Below are 19405 nucleotides of genomic sequence, written 5' to 3' on the forward strand. Positions count from 1 at the left end.
ATGTAGATGCATCGTGGAGAATATTTCAGAGCACTGGATTTCTATTTTTACCTGAAGAAAAATGGTTATACATCAGCTGGAAACTGATGGAAAGTACATCAGAATGGAAACCCTTGCCAACATCCTGAACAGTCTGTGACTTTCTTGTTGATGACCTGAAGCTACCTGAGGCCCCATCTCTAATTCTGTCCCCCTTTCTGTCCTTCTGTCTGCAGATGCCCCTGAACCCTGCTTATTTCCCTTCCCTTTCCATTTTCTAGAAATCAAGTGCTGCTGGGCTGGGTGAGAGGCTCTGTAGGACTCTAGCAAGCAGAGAAGTTGAGAAGGGCTCTCTGTGCAGGAGGGAGGTGACACCAATGCCAAAACACACAGGGCATGGGATGGGCATGGCAGCTGGTGGATGTACTCCCACATTTCTCCAACAGCATCTGACTGTCATATTTTCTTATCAGCAGAAGTCACACACCAGCTTCTCCTTCCACTCAGTTCCAAATATTTGTAAAAAGTTCAATCAAAGCAACAAGGTAACTTTACATTTTACAAAAATTAATGACTAAAAAATCCCCAACAGCCAGGCAATATTAACAGAAGTAAATCCTCTTGGCTCTGCTGAACCAATAGATGCTTTTCTAATGTGGTGTACATTTCACCTTCAAGCTTTAAGTAGAAAACTGTTATCAGAATAGGCTTTTGAGTTACATTTTTGTGGGGAACACTGAAGGTTGTATTTCTTGCTAATTCACTCATCTCCTTTTGGTTAAAGTTTTAGGCTGTTTAAAATTAAATTTAGGCACTTTAAAATTAGAATTAAATTTCAGTTTATTACTTGATAATCTCTCCTATTCAGGACATCAGTAATTATACAAACATAACTATGGAAACATAAATCTGATTTTATATCAAAAGCTGGTAGAAGACTCCTATTGGAGATTGGTCTAGAGAGTTTTCATTTAAATGTAGGTACAAAACTGTGCTGGCAAGAACCTCTTGAGTAGCCAGATGAGTCTAGTAGCATTGCCAGTACTATGAATGGTCATGGTGAAGGTGATGTCAAATGACATCATAAGAACTGACAGAAAAGAGCTGAAAATGAGTGGAAGCTAAAATTTCATGGAGACAAACACAATAGACAGGGAACACCAAACAGGTCCTCACAGGCCTCTAAAGAGCAGAAATTCCCAATTTAAGAGGAAACAATGGAGTGCAAAATCAAATTTAGTTCATTATATTCTCAGGTCTTCAATAGAGGAATGAAGAAGTCAACAGAAAAAAAAAATGCATTTTCTTATACTTTGGCTATACAGTTCCAATCAGTGGAGTATAAAAGGTTTTCTGTGATCTTAAAGTGATTTCTAGGCTTATGGTGAAGAGATAGAAAGAACATCTTCATGAGACTTGTCAAGACAACACCCTAGATCTTAAGTGGTAGTTTTCTAATTGTGTCCAAATGTTTGTACTACATGCCTGTGAAAAACATGACATTTCTATGTAAGCAGTCAAAATAATCAGTGGTGCTTCCAAACCACTAGGACTCCAGTGAGAGCTGGAAATGTTAGACTAAGACACACTTCTTCACAATACCCATAACAAAGGCAAATACCAGAACAAGAAAAATCACTTTTTAAACGGGAAAACTAATACATGATGCACAGCAGCTTTCCAGTTTCCTTCAACTACCATTTTGTTCTCCTGCTGATATGATTTTTGAGGCTTGTCTTAAATATTTCAGCCATAAGGACTCTAAGGAAAGCTATAGCATGCCAGATATTTCAAAGCTAGGTTTTCAAATATACTGCAGCTCCTGAAGCTCTTAGAGCTACAGAGGCTATTAATATTTACAAAATATGGTGCCTCTGTCTTTAGTACCTCAGTGGTGCGAGTAATTCTGAATCCAACAAGCAGCCCTGTTGAAGTCAGCCAAATGACTGCTCTGTGTAGGGTTTGACTTTCTTAACTTTATTTAGTATTTATTACACTGACTTTCTTAACTTTATTTAGTATTGATGCTGAGGGTGTAAGATGTAGCTCTTGGAAATCTCTCAGAAGAAAAAGCTCTTGCTGAGAGGAAGACTTCCAAGACTCAAAAGACAGAGAGGAAGGGTTAAAGCATCTTAACATAGGCACAAAATGCACATTCTCATTCTCCTGGGAAGTAGAAACTTTAGATGGTCCAGAACTGCACTAGAAAATTCCTCAGCAGCTTTTGTAGACATCACATATTAGAAGAAGGGATTACTCTTGGTTATTTTGACATTTACTGTTCTGTACTGGCTTTTTGTAAGCTCTTTGGAGTTTGCACCAGGTTGTGCTGGACAACGGAAAGAGGACTTTAGAGAATTACCTCTTTAAGCTGTGTTGAGTACTTCCCTGCCAGTCACAGCCCAGAGTCTGAACCCAGATATCAATTGTTATGCAGTAGATAACAGCAGAATTTGGTAAGTATCAAAAAACCTCAACCTGTACTACTACTCCCTGTAGCACTTCATTAATTATATAGGCAAGAGCTAATTCATCATATCACAACTCCAAAGACATCAAATAAAAATTATGGAGGCAGGTGAAATGAGATCTCCAAAATAACACAGATGTTTTTTTTACAGAAGTGGGTTAAAAATACAAGCACTAGTTCATGACTTCAAGCTATGGTTTACTGTGAGTAAAAGGACTGCCTCCGTAAGGCCTACAGAGCTTGGCTGAAGTTTCTATCTAAGCTTTGCAATCCTGTACATATTCTTGGCTAGATAACCACTAGAAAGTAATTAGTATTGCTATGCAAACGCAGTAAATCATGTCTGGAAGCTGACATACTCATGTCAAAGGAGTACGACTAAGCTGTTGCTGTGCCCTCTGTCATTGTGGGTTCATGCTCCTCTTCCCACACCTGCCTAGATAAGAGAGCCATGATCCACAATAGGAGGTGAAGATTCATTGGGCATTCATCCATCTTTTAATGACTGTGTTAGATCTTTCACTGTGCAGGCACTTTATGAATGTTGTGAAACTGTAATGCTCTCCTTCCCATAAGGACACCAAATTACTTATCCATGCTTTTGATATAATGCATCTTGGCTGAACCGCTGCAGCTCTTTCTCTCTCTGGATGATTTCCAGTCACGGGCTATATTTACGTCAGTTACAATTGATTCAAAATGCTTCCACAGGATCTTGAACAGCCTAACACATCTTTGTGAGTTTAATCCAAACCAGATGACATATGGCTTTCCATTAAAACAGGGAATAATTGTGGTCATATCTCTAGTTCTTTCGTTTGAGTCGGTAGCCTGGGTTGATATTCAGCCTCTGCTTGGACCAGGACATTTTTTGGACTTTCAGGTGACTATGGATTATGCTTCCAAAAAGGGACTAAGGAAGCCAGCAACATAACTCCTATTTTCAGGAAAGACTGAAGGACTCCAAAGCACAAACCCTATGGCTTTACAGGAAAGTAAATGCTCCTGCTCTCAAAGTCAGTTTTGACTTAGGCCTTTAAGTCACAGAAGAACTTTTGAAAATTTGCCTTCAACTCAGCTGTGTATTATTACACTCTTTGCCCTTGGGTTTCTTTTTTCTGTGGGCATTAATCTTGCCCAGTTTTCTGGGACTTTGACCACCTAAATTCAAGCCTTATCATTTAAATTTAGCTTTGATTAACATAGCTGTTATTTATTCTTTTGCTTGGCAGCAGTTTCTGCAAGACTGCCATAAAGTCAGCCTGTTTGTATTGTATTCTACTGTTAATCTCCTTTTCCTTTATAACATACATTCACAGTATCCTAAGGGGAAGATTACTATACATTTATATGAATTTGTACTCATACATGAACAAATGTATGAATACACAATAAAAATGGCAACAAAGGGAGGGAACATTTTAGTAATCTCCTAAAAGCGATTGTGAATAAATGTAGATAACACATAAAATGGAATGTTTTATACAACACAAAGCAGGGGATCAACATTAATCAGTTGCTTAATGAAAGCATAATTCAAAATAAGAAATGGAACAGATTTTCTTCAAAGAAATTCAAATCATTTGGGCGGGAGAAAAATCTGTCAAATTAGGAGACTGCTGTGTCATCATGATAACGTACACACTGCTCACCACCTAAGGTTTTCCAAAATAACGCATTTGAAGACACTTTCTAGTAAGAAGTAATTAAAAGAGTTGGAAGAAAATACAATATTGCTTAGAGTTGCTAGGTTAGTTTTCATCAGAATTTGATCATCATCTTAAAACCTCAACAGTGGAGAATTTGTAGCTATCTAGAAACATATACATTTCTGTGCTTCACAAAGACTTTCTGAATTAGGAATCACTTTTCAATTTTCCTGTATAGTCCAGCCTTAAAAAGCCCTAACATCTAAGACTGAGCTGCCTTTCCATGGCATATATACATGATCATCTTCACTGGGAACAAACAGGAGAAAACCCAGTGATGGGAGACCTTTCAAATTTCTTCCACTCATGAAAAATGGGTCACAAAATCAGAAAAAATAACTTAGACAATAATTTATGTCAGTAAACTCCATCTCCCATCCTGACAGAACACTGCTGGGACTTGTAATGACATTGTATTAAGTGAAGAACCTCTATTGGTGCTAGGACTATAATTCTCCAGTAGAAATTTCTCAATAATCCTACTGATTTGACTTAACTTTTCTGAACAAATCGATCAAGAATATAGGGAGCAAAAGTCAAATCTCCAGGGATATTAGCTGCCTGGATTTCTATTCTGTGAGTCTTCATATTTGTCAAGGGAAGAAGAAAATAGTTGCTCTTTCATCCTGATCAAAGTCAATTAAAATCAATTATGTACTCATCATCTTGACCATGGTCATCACTTTGTGCTGCTTTACAGCATCTGATGCCATTTCAGACTCCCCTTTGACCCCCAGTATTGGCCTCATGCTGCCCCTATGGAGGGAATAACAGAGTAAGAAATCCTTGAAAATTTTTCCCCAAGGCAAGGAGTACTATTTCTGCTGATGGTCATGACCCTGGCTCATGATAATTTGCCTCAGGGGGACTTGGGAACAAGAAAGGCTGCGCTGGCCATTTCAGTATGTGAGAAAACTGTCACAGAGCAGGAACAGCTAAAAGAAACTCCTCAGGCACTCCTGATGTTTACTCTGGAGGTGCAGACCTGTAAGCAACATGCCAGCCAGCCAGTAGGAGAGAAATCCCCTGGAATCCTTGTGCAACAGAGGAGAGAGCCTGTTTGTGAGTGTCGGGTAGGCAGTCTATTGTTTCCATTTATTTAGACTACATAAACAAGCTTCTAGCTTCCTTAAAACTATGTGGACAGGTCCTAGTTGCCAAGTCCCACGAATTTCTCCAGTTTTCATGACTAGGTAAACAGTTTTAGCTGGTCTTCCCCACCTGTCTCCTGTCATACTGGATTTTTACCTGGTTATGAGTTAGAAGCACTTTCAAGCTGAAAGTAGCCATTGGAAAGAGACTCCAGTATCTGAAAATATCTGAAATATCTCTACAAAAATATCTCCACAAAATCTGAAAATCCTTGTCTGCCAAGCATACAAGACCAAGCCATATTTGAGCATAATTTGAAAAATGAGGATTAGGATAATGTATTTGTGAATGTAGAAGCCCTTTAGCTCCTTTACCAGTGTAATCTCTATGAATGCATCACTTAAGTTGTCAGACCTAGCTTTCCTCCTATGGAACAAGCAAGTTTCTTATCTCCTTATAGCTAGGCTTGCATAAAGCTCTTCTTGTCCAAGTTAGAGTCTAGCCATGATACTGAGCTGAAATCCATGTAATTGCCATAAACATCCATATAACATCAGAAGGCAAAAGTTGAAAAAGGCAAACTTCTGACCTCAAATCAAATGACAGAAACCCCAGGAAAAATAGTGAACAATCCAATTTGAAGTAAAGGTTCTTCTCTCTCTAGATTATTATTCCAGAGGAACATCTTTTCTTACAGAGAAAAATAAAATATTATAACAGAGTATAACTTTCTGGATGTACACCTTATTAATAAAACTTTGAAAGGGCTAATATTAATAGATTTTTGAGGCATATTTTCATACCGCTTGAGTCAATTGAACCATGCATATGCCCCTTCTGAAGTTGCTTACACTTGCACTGTGTCCAGTTGTTTTTCTACAGTGGAGCATTTTTTTTTCTGTCCCCCCTTTCCTGCCTGGTAAAGCTGGAAAATTCCACTGGTGATAATTCTGACAGCTCACTCCCCCTCCTGTTGCTCCTTGTTTAAGAAAGCAAGGGGGAGGGAACATGGTGTGAAAGGCTGAGAAATTACTGATTTAGTAAATTCTACAAAGTCTTACCTCAGAGCAGAATAGAGCCTTGGTGTTATCCTTAAAGGAGCAGAGCAGAGTCTTTCTTAAACCCAACTTCTTCATGCTCCTAGTGGCAGTGACTCCCTCCTATAATCACCAAGTTGCATATTCTGAGAGGTCTCTGACAGCCTGTTACAGGATATTATTGCCTCTAGTCATACAAGGGCTGCGGGAACAAAGAGTGGTGGAGCTTCTGGCCCTTCTGGGAAACGGACTGACACTGCTCCATCACTATTTAAAGAGCAGATGCCTTCAGGATAAATCCTCTTAGTATGTTTTCCTGTTTGTGTCAGAACTTAAACCTTTTATCCGTTTCCTAAGAGGAGAAATAAAAAAGTAATCAGCACTAAGCTGCTCTGTAATTCAGGAGAGTCCCTGTGGGGTGGCTCAGAAAAACACAGAGCCAGCCTATGTGTTTTCTTCTAAAGGGAAATGAGACACTGTCATCAGCATAATGCAGAAACTCATAAATGGCCAGATGCAAATTAACGAGGAGCTCTTTCTGCATGGAGATGGCTGCTCCAACCAGAGGAGAAGCGTAGTGTGAAAAGCCAAAGAGGAAGGAGAAGGGAGCCAGAATATAGCTATTAAGAAATCAAATATTTATGGGGAAATCTTTCTTTCTTTTCTTACAGTGGGATGATCAGTGGGGGGCTTAGATGAGTACTGAAAAAAGCATTCACCAGGTTTATACGCATAGTGGCCCAGAAATGGGTTGTGGCCACAAGATCAGCAAAGGCTTGAGATTCAGGAATGGTTCTGAGCTGCAGCTGGGGAATGAGGAAACACACTGTGCAAAATGCTCCCTGCCACAGGCAGTTAATGCTGTCAAAGGAGCCCTAAGAAATAACTCTTGAGCATGGAAAATATATGAGCTGGTCAAACTTTACTCCCTCCACCAAACCTTTGTTTATGCACTGAAATGCTTTAATGGGTCTGTCAAATTTACAGCATTCCTGTCATCATTCCTCCAGCCTGAAATACAGGAGGAAAAGCTAACTTTCTGGTTATAAGCTTTTTGATATCCTACACTTCCTCCAAAAACATGGCTAAAATTCTACAGCAGAATAAAGGAAAAAGAAAGCCTGTTATTTAATCAGAGAAAGAAAAAAAGCAAGGAAAACTGAAACAAAGGAGAGAGAAGGGAAAGGACTTCCTGAATCAGACACAGATTTCCTAAGGGGCAGAAAAGACCAAAACCAGAAGTGTTTTGGTTTTACAGTTCATCTTGAAGTTAAATTTGCTCTGTGTTTTAAACTGGACTTAATGTTACCTTTCTTTCTTCTGGGAAACTTTTATGATTGCATGAATGCTTGAATATTTTGAAAACTCCTAGTCATTTACCACTGTCTGTAGGTCTGTTTAGGGACTACTAAGTCATGCTTTAAAGGACAAACTGCAGGGAAGAGGGAACATGGCTTAGGAATTTGGTAGTGGACTGTGGGGCTGTTCATGCTACAAATCCAGCTGATGGTGGTGGTGACCAGAAACTGCTTGGAAGCTCCTACTGCTTTGCCTGGAATTATAAAACAATGCTAGTTCATATAATTCCAATTAAATACCTCTACAGTGTTACTTTCTATAGGCACTCTACAGGCATTCTAGGCTGAATGGTCATGAGACTGCCCTCTCTGCTTCCTTCATGGATGTCACCTCCCTATTCTCAGTGAAGTGATGTACTGTTCCCACTATTACTCTCCTTGTGTCCTATAAATATAGTTTCAGGATTGCATTTTCCCAAGGTTGCTCTTTGATGAAATTTATACAATCATCAGTAACAGTGACTTAGGTTTTCCTGGAAACTAAGGTGACATTTGGTTGCATTTTGCAAATAAGAAATTTTCAACCCCGGCTCCTTGTAGCTAGCTGCCCATGGGGTAGTGAAAAATGTTTTTGGGAAAGGAGACAAGGAAATGAAGGTCAGCTTACATGCAGCAATTTACAAGGAGTGTGTCTTCCCTCCCGCTGCTGTTGGCAATTAAAACACTCCCCACGCTTCAAGAGGAGCTGCATCCTCTTATTTTACGTTATGTGTTGAACCACAGGACGTGTGAGTTAGGATGCTGCTTGCCACAGGCAGCAGAAACTCACCTCCAAAGAGGAATTCAGCTCACCCATGGTTGAGAGGTCCCTTTTGCTGTCCATAAAGGGGGAAAACAGTGAAGGACTCACCAGAGAGCTAATAAATGCTGCAAATGGATAATTGCTCACTGGGCATTAGGTATATTTAAAATTAAGGGAAGTGTGACCCTCTAGCTACAGTGTCCTACTTAACATATTTTACCTCCAAAAATACAGTATTTTCTTTAGCTGATTTTTAAACAAATATTAAGGTTTAAAATCTTGCCTTAGAAGTGTGTAAATATGTCTAAACAAAATTTTTTAGCTTCACTCTTTCAGGACCAGCATAGTGGTGAGCCCTAATCATATCTGTCCTGTGAAAAATAGAGTGGTGAACTCATATACAAAAGTGGCCTTCTGAGGATCTGTCTGCCCTGGCATCCTTATTCATATTTGCGTTTTCTATCTTATGGTTTGTAGAAAAGTAATTCTGAAACAATTCCATATAAGGATGGAGTATTTCAGCAGATATATTGAATGATATAAGCAGAAATACATCTGATAAATACTGACATATGGTTTCATGCTATTCTTTTTCTAAATCTAAATGTTATACCAGTCATAAACAATTAGCTGTGCAAATAACTGATTTTTTTCAGGGCTTTGGCCAAACAAATAATTGAACAAAGTCTTCACTTAAAGTGAATCTGAAACAAAGTCATTTTCTTTTCCTGTAGAACTTCAGAAAAACAATAAACAGTTTGATCTCACAGATTTGTTTTACGTTTCTGTTGAATGTTAAATCCACATAAATTAGAAAGAGAGCAGTTAATTTAGAAGATGTTGCAATGAAATGTTTCAGCTTTTTCTGATTTTTGCCAATTTTTTTTTCCTTGGCTCAAAACATGCTCTTGTAGATTATTCTGATCAACCCAAACTTTTTTTTTCCCTTGAACAAGAAATGTTCCTTTTATTTTAGCTCCACTTCTGAATACAGTCTCCTGTTTTAACAGGTTACGGCTGCTGGGGAATAGCTTTAAGGACTTCTCTAACTGATATCATATGGCAGGCATGAAAATAAAACTGCAAGGAAGGAACTGAAATAATTATCATTGGATTAATTATTCCGCAGAAATTCAACTGGCATGATTATAACTGTGTGGAGGTTTCTTCTGAAACATGACTGCTCTTTCCAGAGTCTCTATATATTGATCTATTCCAGCTGTAGTGAGTAAAAACCAGAGGCTCTTCTCCAAGCTATGTTTTCCATTAACACTGGGATACATTAAGCGCACATGCTCCAAATCTGGCTTGTTTCTTATGGTATAAAAATGGCAATATGCTAAAATTTAATACGTTATGTATTTGAAAGTAACTATATAGACAGAATGAATCATGGCCAAGCAGTCTGGACTTAACATCAACTCCTCTGATGCCATGGAAGATTAAACCTTCTCTTAGGAGATCTCTGAAGATCTGCTTCTTCTATCTGGGATTTGGCAGAGGATCTGTGAAATGTCCTACCTACATTTGTGATCGGTTAAGATTTAATTGTGGTCTTACCTCTGCCTAGGAGACCATTAATTTACAGAACAGGGATTTCTCAAAAGAGAATACTTAACCTCAAGAACATTTAGACAATAAACCCAGTCAGGCAAAAGGAGAGGGTTTACAGAGCACGATAAAAGTATTGCAAAATGTACAGCGTTGATCGACGAAAACTGTGGAACAGAGAAATCCTTGGAGTGCTGGTAGGAAGGGTTTAGTTTGGCAACGCCCCATGACTCCTCCTCAGAGGCCCATGGGCTACCCAGCTGGGTTTCACAAACGCACTGAGGCGGGTTTCTTTATCTGCAGGAGAACTCGGTGCAGGTTGTGAAGGTCACCTTGACAAATGAACTTGCCTGGCAGAAAAAACCTCCTCCTCCTCCTCTAGTAAATTAGTAGGAAAGGACTGAGCTTGTTTTGCAGGGTCCACTGTGATAGCCGTAAGCCAGGGCCATATATACACATACACACACATATAAACAGTGTCTGGAGCAGTGTGAGGGGGGAGCTGGGTTTTGTGCTGAATTCGCAAACACAGCTTTTCTCAGGTAGCTCTTTGATCTTTGGACAAACACTATTTCCCCCCTTAGTTTTCAGTCAAATTATCAAAGGTGACTTCTGACAATATTCTCCTATTAGGTCCTCTGAGAAAAGCCTGCATTTCTTCTCGCATTAAAGAGTACCATAGACAAGCTGTTATTCATCCTAATTCCAAAGATTTACAGAACAGTTCCCTAAGGAAGCCACTTAATGTCCCTTAGAGCCCTATTTCTTTAGAAGCTTATCCAAGAAGGCCAAAAGTAAAAAGATGACAGTCTGGAAGAAGACTTATTAACAGATGAGGACACGAATAACAAACACTCCAAGTCACTTGGCAAAAAGAAGGAGAAGAAAATAATCGCTTGCATTGCTGATGTGGCTGATGTGTTGTTATATAAGCTATAGTACTGATGATATTGCTGAAGCCATTTTCACCTGGAAAGAAGAACCTGAGCTGATGGTCTGTAATGCTACCATTTTCTGTATTCTCCAGAACCAATTTCTGGCAACAGGCCTGACATTAGAATCGTAGAACCACAGAATGTTACAAGACTTTGTGTAGGAAGAGACTTTTAAGATCATTTAGTTCCAATCCCCAACCATATTTCGACTCTTCACCATGAGTCCAACCATCTTTATGCCCTGAACCAACTGTTGCCTCAAAGAGGCTCTTCTACGTATAGCTTGGATTACTCCTCAAAAGAAATGAAATTCTGACCCTTAAAAGCAATCTTTTCTGCTGATCCTTCCCCATTTTGCTTTTTCTCATCCCAAACAATCTTTCAAACTTGTTTTTCTTTTACTTCTTCTGCTTGATGTTGCTCCACATCTTTGACGCACAGGGAAATGTCAGGGGTAGGGTTCCTGCTGTCTAAAATGATTGCCTGCCTCTCTACTCCAAAACAAGAATTTTCATAACACATGATGTGGGATGAGGGTTCAAAGATTATTATAAAGAGTATAGAAAACCCAGGATGCATGACATCAAGGGCTAAAGGATTACTGCAGCTTGAGCAAAAACAGAGGAACATTGTTTAAACCCAAACAAAGCCAAGAAATGGGTAAAAGCCCTGGCTTACTGATTGCCAAATGTAAGACATTTATTCTCCTTCCTCCCTTAGATGTTAACCAAGTACTTCTGAACTAACTACAGCTAAACCACTGTAATGTATCAAGATATTTTTATATTAACAGATGTTCTTCCCAAATGTAACTTCAAAAGTAACTGCCAGATTCATTTTTGGCCAGTAATTTTATTTTAAGAACTGGGGTGAGTTTCTGATGACCAATTTGCTTCTCCTTAAAGGTGCAGATTTAATTTGGACAAAATACCTTATTAGTTTCACTTATTAGGTAATGTTAATTTACATGGCAGTATTACTTGAGTGGGACTGTAAATCATGAAATGTGATCCAGTAAAAGGACTTTAAAAAATTTCATAACTAAACAGGCATCACATCTGAAAATTCTGTTGCAAGAAACAGAGAAAGGAAAAAAGAAGTTTTTACTTTCTGTACACAATTATGACTCTGAATATGCTCAATCCATTACAAATTGCCCAATCCTGAAGTCCATTCCTTTAAACAGAAACATACCTAAGTCAAAGACATATCTGATTACATAAATATTGTGTTAGTCTAAGATTTTGCTAAGTATTTGACATGAAAGCAGAACTAGGCCTCGCAGTCAGGCAGAATTTGGGATGCCTGTTTTGTACAATGCAGTGAAATGGGGGATAGGACAAATACCCCAACTTTTATCACCAAGTTTAAAAGAAATAAGCTATGTTGCCTATTCTAGCACAGACATTTCAACATAAAAACCCAAAAATATATGACATTTGAAAATATTAGCATGAGATTTAAAAACTGAAAAAAGTAGATACAGTAGTATTTACTGTTGCCATAGGACATGAGCGGTAGCTGAGACCACAGATCTCTTTTCCTGGCTTCAACCCAGAGACCTAGAGCCCACCATAATCAGCACTTGGCACCTAGCGCAGCCAAACTCATGTCAGTGCCACCTAAGGAACCAAGACAATAACTAGTACTGCTGAAACTGGTGTTTTTCCTTTAATTGTGCAATTCTGAATGGTTGAAGGTACTGGAGACTCAGGCTGGCAAAGGCACTGGGAAATGGACATGTTCCTCCTAAAATGCAAATGCCTTCAAAAGCCTGGATGGAGTTCCTGCACGCTTTCAAGATCAAGGCTTTGATTCCTCAGCATTGAGAAATCTGGCTTCAACAGAACTGTCCTGCAAACAAGATATACCTGCACCCATGGTTTGCACAAACAGAGGTAGAAGAGCACTTCAGGGCCAGCCTGAACCTGCCACACACGGCCTCTGTTTCCCAGTCCCTGTCACACTTGTACAAACCCAGGTAGGAAGCCTGAGGAGGACACCAGCCACATTTCAATGTCACAGGTTTCATGGAGTCCTGCAAGATGGTTATCTGACAGTTATTTCCTCTTGCAACACTCTGTTGCAGCAAAGTTCTTCAGCTCCCTGTTGTTCATTTAACAGCTGGTACTGATCCCAGCACCAAAGATTTCGCTGGCAGAGCCCTCTTTGCATTGGCAAGACAGAACAAAATTGTTGATTAAAACTAATAGAAATTTCTGAATCAGAGAGACAGAAAATTCAAGGTATTTGATGAAAGATGGCGTTTCAAAAAGGCTTTTGTGGCAACACTGCCAAGACTGCAGTAACAGTCTCCTTCGCCAGCTGATGCAATTGCAGGCAGTGCTCTTCAGATGGTCAAATGGACAAGTGTTTCACAAGGCCTTGTAAGAGTTGAGAAGGCAATTTATGTCTTATAGGACATGAGTTGGTAACTTAGTGGTAGATTATGGCTGATGGGGAAAAGCATGTGTTGTAAAGGGGAGGCAGTGAATCTGACAATGTCACCCACGCAGGACACATACAAGCACTAACTGATGAAGATGCCCCTTACTCTCTGCCCCACCAACATCTGGTTGTGGGTTTGGATTCAAAAGACCTACCAGGAATTCCCATGAGAATCTATTTCTTGACAGGGTTGCAGTGCTGTGTCCAGTATTCTGGACAAATTCCAGCATACACACAGATCTGTTTACAGTGATCATGAAATTCCAGTCTGCTGCTTATGCCACCTGTGTCTGTTTCCATGTGGTGTGAAAATGTTGCTGTGTACTATTATTATTATTATTATTATTATTATTATTCACTGGAGGTGTGAGTCAGACACACAAACCTCCTCTTTGCTGTCCTTTGTACCAGCTACCCTGCAAATTACTGTTTATCATCAATAGTCTGCAGCCCACCTGTGCTCATGCAGAGTGCTGTGCTCCCTAGCCATGTTCTGATTGCAGCTCAGGCAGAAAACATCATTTTATAACCCCAAGATAGCTACACTTCAGTGATGGAATTGCTTCTTTCTCACTAGATACACTCAGAAAGTTAGGAGTGTAAGAAAAGCACAGCAATGAAAACAAAAAGCCAGAGATTTTCCAATTACATGGCCAGAGATACTCAATTACATGGCAATTTTAAAGCTGCTGTCTTGGGCCCTATGAGACATAGTGCTCTGGTTCAGTGAAGGATGATTTCTAGTCTCAGAGGGTATGGACATATGTGGATTCAATCCAATCAATGATTCAGGACTATACTTTTGGCTTTTTCAGGCCCTAGGCTAATCTTACAACTGAGGAAAAGAGGTACATATTTCCTTTATTTTTGTTTCTCTTTCTGGCTGGCTGTTTAGAGAATATATCAGCTATATGAAAACAGATGGATGTTTGCAATGCTGGCAAAACTTTATTGTAGTGGAAGTGGAGAGTGAGCAGGAGGCAGGTGAGCAGAAGTGGTGCTCCTGGAAAGTGGGTTTTTCCACATGGCTAAAATGCTGAGTGTCTGCACTTCAGCACCACAGCTGATGCACTGCAGGTGACAAACACACCCCCCACAAACACACACATGCATGGGTGCACAAATGGGTGCAGAGCACAGGCGAGACCACACCACAGTGAGTGTGTACACCTCAAGGATTTTCAAAGCTTTAAAGATCAGCTGATGGAGGAATTACACACCCTGACCCTGAAACTAAAACCCTGAGCAGATTTTCCATGACAGCAAAAAGTGTCTCTGCTTGCTTCATCATTGCTTTCTCACTACGGTCTTCAGACTCGTTACAAATCTGGCAGTAAGATTCAAAAATTTACTTAGTAATTTTCAGCAGCTCTTCACGAAGATTCACTATTATTGGAAAGAGATGGAAGTTGAGTGTACGGAGGTTGCAAATCATGTTGACAGCCATATTTGGAGTTATCGACTTGAAATATTTAATGTAGTGTGTGCTGTCAGACATACCACGAATTCTGGTTTACTAGGAATTTCTTTGATTTGACAGCTTATTGCCCCTTTGGACTATATGCTGAGTATGCCCAAGAATTTATTACACACTCTCCTTTCTGCTCTATAGCTGAAGTTTTTCACATGCTGAGCAAAAGGAGTTTTGAATAACTCTAGGTAGGACCTCAGCTCAACTGAATATATTGTCCTCTGGAGTTTCCTCAGGGGCCAGCAGTCTATTCTGGAGTTTCCACTGTGGGCAACCAGTGGTCTAATCCTGCTTGGAACTGACTGTTGGAGCGTGTTGGACGGGTGTTGGAGTGGAGTGGAGAAGGAAAAATCTCACTTAGAAGTGCCAGGATTCAGAACTGGGCAGAGTTTTTTTTACAAATCAGAAAAATTAAGTAAGGTCTGATTCCTTTGAGGTGCTCAGCACACTGGCCACAATCCAGTAAAGCACTTAAACATTAAGTGTGCTTTGGAGAGAGCTGTAGGGAACAGCCTGAGCACTAAGTACCCGGCAGGATCAAGCTCCAAATAGGGACCAGACATAAACCAGATGGCATTATGTCAGCTTTGCCATATTAATAAGTTATTTAGTTTGCATTTTAATCTCTCTCTCCCTTTTTCTCCTTTTTCGCTTTGCCTTTTCTATAAAACAATTCATGTACACTGGCAGAGCAGGGCAATGCACTGAAATTGGCCCTTATCACCTTTTCACAAGTATGGAGTTAAAGCAAGAGCAGCTGCTTATTTTTAACTTAAATCAGCAGTGCTTGGAGAAGGACCATCAAGGAGGTGGGAGCTGCTGAAGGAAGGAAAATGCTGACTGTCCTCTAATGAGCCCTCCGAACATGTGTTGAGTGTGCTATTGCACTTGAGAGAATCAGTGCCTGCATCAGAATCTATTATAATGCCTTGGGGTTTTTGGGGGATGGCGACAGGTAGGATAGCTGAGCAGGAACAATGGAAGGCAGCTTTCTGCCTGTTTATAAGCTGGGTTCAAACTGAACTGAAGTGAGAAGGCTGCCAGGCAATGTTCAACACTCATGCATCCACTGAGGTCACCTGCCAGGAGGCAGCAGGAAAAAAACCAAATTCTAGTTGCTGCTTCACTTTTTTTAAAAACAAGCTCATGGCTTTTCCCCTTTTCCTTTCCAGAATGGTTACAACTATCTCCAGAACTTCCTCAGACCTGTGATCTGTGCAGAGGCCAGTTTTTCACATGGATGTTTTTGAAATCGAGCACTGCCCGACTGGAAGCTGTCCTAGCTGGAGCCACTTTGCTGCAGGGAGGACATGGGCTCCAGCCAGGGTGGGACACGTGCCTCTTTCTCTGTACTGCTGGCACTGCTGACTCTCAAGACAGAGCAGCCTGGGCTCAAGTCCGAGCCTCAGAGCTTGGATTAGGGCACGCCAGCTGGCTGCCAGGCAGGTTAGGGGTATTTTTGCACAGGCTGCAAGTCATCACTTTGTTGGAGCTGTGCATGTGTGTGGGTTGTGCAGTCAGACCTAAGAGGAAATTTCTGTGATCATTTTAGCATTCAGGCAACTGGAAAAGGAGCTGATGGAGGCGCCAGACCTTTGCTTTCATGACTGCATTAATCTTCTCCTGGCCTTGGAGAGAAATTGTAGATGAACTTAACATGTGTTCTCAGAGCTTTCATTCTCAAAGTTATTTGTGCAGTGGATCCTGAACTGATGAATGATAATGCCAGTGAACTGGCCAACATAAATTAAACTTCACTGGGTAATAATTTTAGTCACGATTCCTGCTGCTGTGTTGTTATGTAAGAAGTTGACAGTGACTACTGTGACCTGGAACTTTTGAGAAACATAGATTTTCCTATCTCAAAAGTTGGTGGTGGGGACTGGAGGAAACAGTAATGCCCCTTTATTTTACATCCATGTATCATCCAAGAAAATTCTTTTCTTAGGTGTTGTTACGGAGTTCTTTTGGTCCAGAGAAAGGAGTTTCAGATGAATATAATTATAAGAGTTAAGACAAATAATGTTATTGCTACTGCTGGAAAAGCTCCTAATTAACATCTGAGCTATATTAACTGTCATGTGAAAGTTTAGTCCATGGCAAATGTGGCATAACTCAAAGTAATTCTGTCATGAAAGAAATAAAAGCCTGGTTAAGTTATTTTTTATTAGCCATACACTAAGAGCAAGTCCCTAAATGGTTATAAAAGCTCACACTGTAAGCAGCAGCTTGTTTTGTCATCACAATTTGGTTGTGCTTCTGAGCCCTAAAAGACTAGGAAAGAAGGAAAGTATTTTGGGATAGCTGGCTACCAGACAGCACCTATGAGTTTGGTGGGAATTTGACAATAACTTTTGATCAAAAAAGATACAATCTGAAACGAAGCCATTTTGCTTTTGTGAACTGCCTAGCCCTCTAGAGTGTCCTCCAGAAAACACTCTCATAGATGCAGTTGTCACAGCCGCAGGAGGTACGCAAGTCTATGGGTGAGTTTTTCTTTGGTTCTCCTACACTTTCTGTCCATAGATTTCTCCATAGAGCTGCAGTTCTGAAAACTAACAGCGTAAGTTTTCTGGCTTCACTGTAGCATTTTGAGGCAATGATATGAGCTGGGAAAATGGTCAGGAGAACCCCAGAGCATCCCCTGGCACATCCCACTGTCAAACTTAGAAGTCACCTGCATTTGTCCTTCATGAGCAACTGGACAATGCAATTAATTGCCCCAGGTGTCCATCCGTGAAAAAAGTACAACCCAACAATTTTGTATAGAACTTTTCTATATGAAACAGAATATGACTAATAATGTGCAAATCAAGCCCAGCAAACATAGTAGGAAACACAGGGCAAGTGCTACTCAGAGTAAGTTCATGATAAAGTTTGTGTCCAATGAAAATTAGACAAACACAGCAACTCAGAGGAGCCACAGAGCTGCTCTCATTATCTATCTTGTCAAGGGGATTAAACGAGACCACACATCAAAAAATGTTCAAAGTACATAGAGATACAGTAAATCAGAAAATACTGTAAATAATAAAATTTTCTATGGTACAGTCAGTACATGTGTCTTTGTCAAAGCTTTCTACTCAAGATATTATCTGATTGCTTTTTTCATGCAAAAAAATTAATTTCAATTAGGCAAACATTGGGTAGTAGCATGAGGTCAATCATAGCTAAGCAAGAAGCTACTATCTTATCATAATTTTCAGGGAAACAGGACTTTCCTATTTACATATTGTATAGGATAGCAGTTAAAATTCAAATACAGTGTAGTAAATCATTTGACCGTTGGCGTTTCAAGGGTTGCATCAAAGAAATGTACAGACCTGACCTTTCAAAAAACTTCTCTCATCACATCTGCTATGAATGTGTATTTTTGTATGCTTTGTGAAAACGCCCAGTAATGTGTCTCAGTTACTTGTTCAGACTTCTGAGTAACAATTTCTACAATCCCTACTCAATATTCTAGTCACAAACACTCTTTTCCACATAATCCAATCACAGAACTTTTCAACAGCTTTAATTTCAACAAGTGCATGATTAAATCAGTAATTTAAGTAAAGCACCACATCAAAACAAAACACTGAATTCAAGAATAAGCCTCAGCTAAAGAATTTTGATGATCTTTCATCTACTTTCATCACGGTTTTAGCCTATCCTACTTTACTACTTAATAATGGAAAAGTGTATCTACTCAGCAAGATCTCTTCCAATGCTGTCAAATATTATTCAAAGAATGACTAGCCAAGATTTTGTCAACGACAAGGCAAATGCAAAAAACCCCTTCAACTACCTAGCAAGAGGTACTTGTGGGATAGCCATTAAAGCAGATCTTAGGTACGTCTTCTTTTTTAGTTAGGCACGTCTTAATTTGTTAAGTAATTGCCACTTTACCCTTAACTTTTGAGTTTTCTTCTAAGTTCCTTGAGATTCTATTAATGATTGGAAATTTTCCTGCCTAAGGTTCTGGTATGTGTATTATTTTCTTTTATTTTTACATAAGCGATACATTCTGAATATACAAATAGGATGACACAAATCTCCACCAGTCTTATCTTGGGCACCTAAAAAATTATTTATCTATATATTTCTATTAATTTCAATTGATGTCTATAATCAGACATATAATTCAACAATTTCTAGAAGATACAACATCACCTGCAAAACCAAAATACCTTCCCCACTCTTAAAATCTACAGGACTCATTACAAAACCACAAAAGACTAATTCAGCAAAACTCAAAAGTAATACCAAAAGCACACAGATTATCACAGGTAGAGGAAAAAAATCCCACAATTAATACTTACAGAATTTCTTAAAATCTATCTGTTTCTTTCAATCTGCTGGCCAGAGGACAGCTGTGCATCAGGCAGAGACACAAACAGTTCACCCTTTGTTACCTGCTCACCAGATATTTGAAGTCCACAAAAAACCAAACTTCTCTTACAAAATGAAAAAATGAAATGAAGGAAAAATACATACATGATTTTGCATCAGCTCTTTTGCTTTCTGCACAGCAATTCCCATGAAGATTGCAATGTAGAAATTTCTTTCTGTTAGTATTGCCCACTTTTAGTTTTTATAGCTGCTTGGAGATCTGCATCATTGTATTTGAT

The 19405-nt window shown here is 39.5% G+C and overlaps 1 protein-coding gene across 3 annotated transcripts in view; it reads right to left on the reverse strand.

Moving 5' to 3' along the window:
- ARHGAP28 (Rho GTPase activating protein 28) overlaps window positions 1-19405 on the reverse strand; it is a 77023-nt gene that overhangs the window by 45131 nt on the left and 12487 nt on the right. The window contains exon 1 of one of the 3 annotated variants that reach the window (XM_083870030.1): window positions 6312-6408. The exons of the other annotated variants lie outside the window; for them this stretch is intronic. The gene's annotated coding sequence lies outside the window, so the exon portion shown is untranslated. Of the gene's footprint in view, window positions 1-6311; window positions 6409-19405 lie in introns of those variants that run through there. 3 annotated transcript variants of the gene reach the window in all.

The sequence above is a fragment of the Zosterops lateralis genome (assembly GCF_965231275.1).
Source record: "Zosterops lateralis genome assembly, chromosome: 1".
In the NCBI taxonomy this organism is placed as follows: domain Eukaryota; kingdom Metazoa; phylum Chordata; class Aves; order Passeriformes; family Zosteropidae; genus Zosterops; species Zosterops lateralis.